The sequence below is a fragment of the Poeciliopsis prolifica genome, unplaced genomic scaffold, assembly GCF_027474105.1.
Source record: "Poeciliopsis prolifica strain line A6 unplaced genomic scaffold, Auburn_PproV2 SCAFFOLD015, whole genome shotgun sequence".
NCBI lineage: Eukaryota > Metazoa > Chordata > Actinopteri > Cyprinodontiformes > Poeciliidae > Poeciliopsis > Poeciliopsis prolifica.
The window spans coordinates 696,058-702,448 of record NW_026562390.1 but is presented as its reverse complement, the minus strand read 5'-3'; the positions used below and the strand labels follow the sequence as shown (position 1 = coordinate 702,448).

The following is a 6,391-nucleotide window of genomic DNA, read 5'->3' as shown; positions in this document are numbered from 1 at the left end:
ATCAACCAATCAGAACAGTGATGACAAAGGGAGTGGCTGGCATTGGGAAAACAGTCCTAACACAGAAGTTCACTCTGGACTGGGCTGAAGACAAAGCCCACCAGAACATCCAGTTCATATTCCATTCACCTTCAGAGAGCTGAATGCTGAAAGAGAAAAAGTTCAGCTTGGTGGAACTTGTTCATCATTTCTTTACTGAAACCAAAGAAATCTGCAGCTTTGAACACTTCCAGGTTCTGTTCATCTTTGATGGCTTGGATGAGAGTCGACTTCCACTGGATTTCCACAACAAGGAGATCCTGACTGATGCTACAGAGTCCACCTCAGTGGATGTTCTGCTGACAAACCTCATCAGGGGGAAACTGCTTCCCTCTGCTCTCCTCTGGATAACCACACGACCTGCAGCAGCCAATCAGATCCCTCCTCAGTGTGTTGGCATGGTGACAGAGGTCAGAGGGTTCAATGACCCTCAGAGGAGGAGTACTTCAGGAAGAGATTCAGAGATGAGGAACAGGCCAGCAGGATCATCTCCCACATGAAGACATCACGAAGCCCCACATCATGTGCCACATCCCAGTCTTCTGCTGGATCACTGCTACAGTTCTGGAGGATGTGTTGGAGACCAGAGAGGGAGGAGAGCTGCCCAGAACCCTAACTGACATGTACATTCACTTCCTGGTAGTTCAGACCAAAGTGAAGAAGGTCAAGTATGATGAAGGAGCTGAAACAGATCCACACTGGAGTCCAGAGCAGGAAGATGATTGAGTCCTCTGGGAAAACTGGCTTTTGATCAGCTGCAGAAAGGAAACCTGATCTTCTATGAATCAGACCTGACAGAGTGTGGCATCGATATCAGAGCAGCCTCAGTGTACTCAGGAGTGTTCACACAGATCTTTAAAGAGGAGAGAGGTCTGTACCAGGACAAGGTGTTCTGCTTTGTCCATCTGAGTGTTCAGGAGTTTCTGGCTGCTCTTCATGTTCATCTGACCTTCATCAACTCTGGGGTCAACCTGATGAAAGAAACAGAAAGATCTAATAAATCTTCATTATTTAATAAACCTAAACTAAAGTCTCTCCATCAGAGAGCTGTTGACCAGGCCTTACAGAGTCCAAATGGACACCTGGACTTGTTCCTCCGCTTCCTCTTGGGACTTTCACTGCAGACCAATCAGAGACTCTTACAAGGTCTGCTGACAAAGACAGGAAGTAGCTCACTGACCAAGCAGGAAACAGTTCAGTACATCAAGGAGAAGATCAATGAGAATGTGTCTGCAGAGAAAAGCATCAATCTGTTCCACTGTCTGAATGAACTGAATAATCGTTCTCTAGTGGAGGAGATCCAACAGTCTCTGAGTTCAGGAAGTCTCTCCACAGATAACTGTCTCCTGCTCATTGGTCAGCTCTGATCTTCATCTTAGTGTCATCAGGAAAAGATCTGGATGTGTTTGACCTGAAGAAATACTCTGCTTCAGAGGAGGTTCTTCTGAGGCTGCTGCCAGTGGTTAAAGCCTCCAACAAAGCTCTGTAAGGACACAGATTGTTAATGCAGGTGTTTGATAGATATATGCTCATTATTAGGTAAATATCCATTTTTTAATTTATGTTTTGGTGCGTCGTCTGTTCAAAGTGTCCCATTGGGCTGTTGTGCAAAAAGAAGCAGAGATAGTGTTACATATCTCCTCCACTGCTAAAGTTGAAATTGGATTAATAAAGTTTATGATGCTCTTTCCAACCTCTTTTTACCTGGAGTTCAGTCCTTTAAGGCTGGAGGTCCAAGTATAGAATGAAGCAGTTCGCAACAAAAGCAAAAGTTGTTCTATTAGATAGATCCTTCTCTGTCGAATGAAAATTGTTGATTTGAAAGAACATAATTTTTGTGGATTTGTTTAATAACAAATTTTCCTCCCTGTCTCCTCAGACTGAGTGGCTGTAACCTCTCAGAGAGAAGCTGTGAAGCTCTGTCCTCAGTTCTCAGCTCCCAGTCCTCCAGTCTCAGAGAACTGGACCTGAGTAACAACAACCTGCAGGATTCAGGAGTGAAGCTTCTCTCTGCTGGACTGAAGAGTCCAAACTGCAACCTGGAAACTCTCAGGTAACTCCATCCATCCATCCATCCTTCCATCCATCCATCCATCCATCCATCCATCCATCCATCCATCCATCCATCCATCCATCCATCCATCCATCCCTCCCTCCCTCCCTCCCTCCCTCCCCCTCCCTCCATCCATCCATCCCTCCCTCCCTCCCTCCCTCCCTCCCCCTCCCTCCCTCCCTCCCTCCTCCATCCATCCATCCATCCATCCATCCATCCATCCATCCATCCATCCATCCATCCGTTCAGACCTTGGTTTCTACCTCCATATCTCATTTTCTCATCATGTGATGAATTGTGTGTCTGCAGCTTATCAGGCTGTTTGGTCTCAGAGGAAGGCTGTGCTTCTCTGGCCTCAGCTCTGACCTCCAACCCCTCCCATCTGAAAGAGTTGGACCTGAGCTACAATCATCCAGGAGACTCAGGAGTGAAGCTGCTGTCGGCTGGACTGAAGGATCCACACTGGAGACTGGAAGCTCTCAGGTATGGAGGAACCTGCTGCAGGAGCAGAGAAGGTCTGATAGAGGAGGAAGAGGGAGAAATGTCTTTAGTCAGTCTGCTGGGGAACATTTAGTTTGAAGCTAAATAATTAGCTTGTTGCTCAAAGGAACAGCTTTTGTCAGTTGCTGCTCAGTTTTCCATCTCTGTATCCATCAGTTAAAAAAGGGAAAGATGAAAATCTGAGATTCTCTGCTTTGCTTGAAGCTGGTGTTTTCCCTCAAACCAGCTCTGATGCTGTTATTCAGACTGGATTTCCATTGGACTCTTTCTGTTTAACCTGAACCTGGATTCATTTAGTTCAAAGTGGATTGTAATATTTCTCTTCGCTTCTTATTTGTCTGTTGTTCAATCTTTTAAGACAGGATGACCATCTACAAAATGATTCAGTTCACAATAAAACTCAGCATAAAAATATTAAAAGTAAAGTCCTTTCCGTCTTTCCAAGAACAACATCCTTGACTGGAAATACAGAAATTAATATTTGTGATTTGCTGAATAACAGATTTTCCTCCCTGTCTCCTCAGACTGAGTTACTGTAACCTCTCAGAGAGAAGCTGTGAAGCTCTGTCCTCAGTTCTCAGCTCCCAGTCCTCCAGTCTCAGAGAACTGGACCTGAGTAACAACAACCTGCAGGATTCAGGAGTGAAGCTTCTCTCTGCTGGACTGAAGAGTCCAAACTGCAACCTGCAAACTCTCAGGTAAAATGTTTTCAATCCTGGTGAAACCAGATTTATATCCATTATATTCTATCAGTTATGATGCAAATGTTTTTTCAATAGTAGAGTAAAATAATAATAGATATTTTACAGTGAGATGGGTAATCATGCTAAATCTCAACAAACAAACATGGCTGGTTTTCCTTCCCTGCAGCCTGAATGAACCAAGAAGAGAGAAATTTAGAAAGGTTTGGTTCAGGCTAACATTGGTAGTGAAGCTCTGGATATTTGACAGGTTGCTGCATCCTGGTGCACAAGGAGCATTATTGCAGATCCTTCCTCCCAGCAGTTGTTAGACTTCCAAATCCATTGCAGATGTGACTGATGTTGATTTTTATGACCTGCAGAACTGGAAGCTCTCAGGTATGGAGGAACCTGCTGCAGGAGCAGAGAAGGTCTGATAGAGGAGAAAGAGGGAGAAATGTCTTTAGTCAGTCTGCTGAGTGACTAAAGACATTTATTATGAAGCTAAATTTGTAGTTTGACAATTTAATATTTATTTTGGAACAATGGGATTTATTAGTGAATGGTTAAGATGGTGAAAATATAGCTCGATATTCTGAACATCTTTTTGTCTCTTATGACAGTTGAATAACTAAAATTATTTCTGATAATTTTGACTGTGTATCTTTGAACAGCCTATTGTTTAGTGACAGATTTTCCTCCCTGTCTCCTCAGACTGAGTGGCTGTAACCTCTCAGAGAGAAGCTGTGAAGCTCTGTCCTCAGTTCTCAGCTCCCAGTCCTCCAGTCTCAGAGAACTGGACCTGAGTAACAACAACCTGCAGGATTCAGGGTGAAGCTTCTCTCTGCTGGACTGAAGAGTCCAAACTGCAACCTGGAAACTCTCAGGTAACTCTGGGCTCTTGACAAATTGATGCATCTAAGATGCAAAAAGAAGCAAAATTACAGATCCATCCATCCATCCGTTCAGATCTTGGTTTCTAGCTCAATATTCTCATTTTCTCAACATGTGATGAATTGTGTGTCTGCAGCTTATCAGGCTGTTTGGTCTCAGAGGAAGGCTGTGCTTCTCTGGCCTCAGCTCTGACCTCCAACCCCTCCCATCTGAAAGAGTTGGACCTGAGCTACAATCATCCAGGAGACTCAGGAGTGAAGCTGCTGTCGGCTGGACTGAAGGATCCACTCTGGAGACTGGAAGCTCTCAGGTATGGAGGAACCTGCTGCAGGAGCAGAGAAGGTCTGATAGAGGAGGAAGAGGGAGAAATGTCTTTAGTCAGTCTGCTGGTAAACATTTAGATGGAAGCTCAATGTTTATCAGCTTCAAATCTTTGATTGTTGTTGAATCTTTGTTGAATGTGATGCAGCTTCTCCTTTTTAATGTTTGTATTTATGGATATTACAGTGAGGCCACAGCAGGTTTTCAGCAGCAGGGCTGTTTAGTGTTTCATTCCTTCATCTGTGTGTGGGAGTGTGGATGGATCAGGTATCTATCCAGGTGTTGATCAGAGATTAGATTGATTGTACTTTAATGCTGATTATTAAATCAGGTTGAGCTTCCAGAAATGTTTCCTTAGTTTCCTGATGTCCTTTTAGGCTTCAGTGAGTTTCTTCAGGTTATTACTGAGGGATTTCCTTTCTCCTCTCTGTTGGAGCTTTTCCTGTGTTTGGAGAAATGAGTTGTGCTGCAGCAGCACCAACTGTCCTTCCTACATCCACTGCAGTTTGCAATCCAGATTTTGGACTGTACCTGTCTCAGTGGAGGACAATGTGTGTCTGAGAGACATGTAATGTCCATGTTTGCTGCTGAAAGAGACTGATGGTCTGACCCCCCTCCTCCTTTCAGGGTGGAGCCTGCTGGAGGCCGATTCTTGACTCCAGGTCCATGGAGATGTAAGTGTGTTTTTCATCTGATTCATGACAACAAAGCAGCTCACATTCAACCATCTTCAAACTGTCATCACTCATTCAGGAGTCAAAGTGTCAATAAATGATCAATAACTGCAGCTGGATTGTGTTTGTTCTCTCCATCAGATTCCTGTCAACTCACCATCGACACAAACACAGTGTACAGAAAACTCAAACTGTCTGAAGACAACAGGAAGGTGACACGTGTGGAGAAGCTTCAGTCATATTCTGATCATCCAGACAGATTTGATAAGTGGGATCAGCTGCTGTGTAGAACTGGTCTGACTGGTCGCTGTTACTGGGAGGTTGAGTGGAGAGGAAATGTTTATATATCAGTGAGTTACAGAAGAATCAGGAGGAAAGGAGACAATAGAGACAGTGTTTGGATATAATGATCATTCCTGGAGTCTGAGCTGCTCTGATGATTATGGTTACTCTGTCAGGCACAATAACAGGGAAACTGGTCTCTCCTCGTCCTCTGTCTCTAACAGAGTAGCAGTGTATGTGGACTGTCCTGCTGGCATTCTGTCCTTCTACAGAGTCCTCTCTGACTCACTGATCCTCCTCCACACCTTCAACACCACATTCACTGAACCTCTGATTCCTGGATTTGGGTTCTGGTGGTCCAGTTCTGGTTCCTCTTCAGTGTTTCTGAGCTGATTTGAGTCTAAAGAGTTTAAAGTTTTTCCTCCTGTCAGAGAAACTCTCTCACTGTTGAACAGATAGTTCAGTCTCTACAATCTATTTCTTGTTGAAACGATTCTGATTGAGTCCTTCGAAACTTTTTCTTCTTCCAGTCCTTTAAACATGGAAGCTGGGATTATTCCAGGATTATTCCAGGATCTTTATGTTTTCTCTTTGTTTCCAGTCAAAGCTTCACACTGAATATCAAGATGTTGTTTCTCTTATTTTTTTCCTTTCATTCATCAGATTTTATTGAAATATTGATCAGTTTTTTTCAATCTGATCATTTTCTGTTTCTATTGGCTCCTATTTTTCTCAACATGTCAGATTTGAATATTAAATCTTCCTTTTGTAAATTTGCTGCAGTTTTTCTTCATGTGTTTTAAATAAAAAGATTTTTCTTCTTCATTTGGTTCATTTGCTGCTCATTCTGTTCTTTTCCTGTTCAAATTTAAATATTTGCATTAAAAATATTTTTCATCAACTTTTCCTTTCAGAAAGTCCTAGTTAAAGTAAAACATTCTCATCCC

The 6,391-nt window shown here is 43.1% G+C and overlaps 1 pseudogene; it reads left to right on the top strand.

Moving 5' to 3' along the window:
- Positions 1 to 471: 471 nt before the first annotated feature.
- On the top strand, positions 472 to 6,182 carry LOC129366659 (NACHT, LRR and PYD domains-containing protein 12-like; annotated as a pseudogene).
- The last annotated feature ends 209 nt before the right edge of the window (positions 6,183 to 6,391 follow it).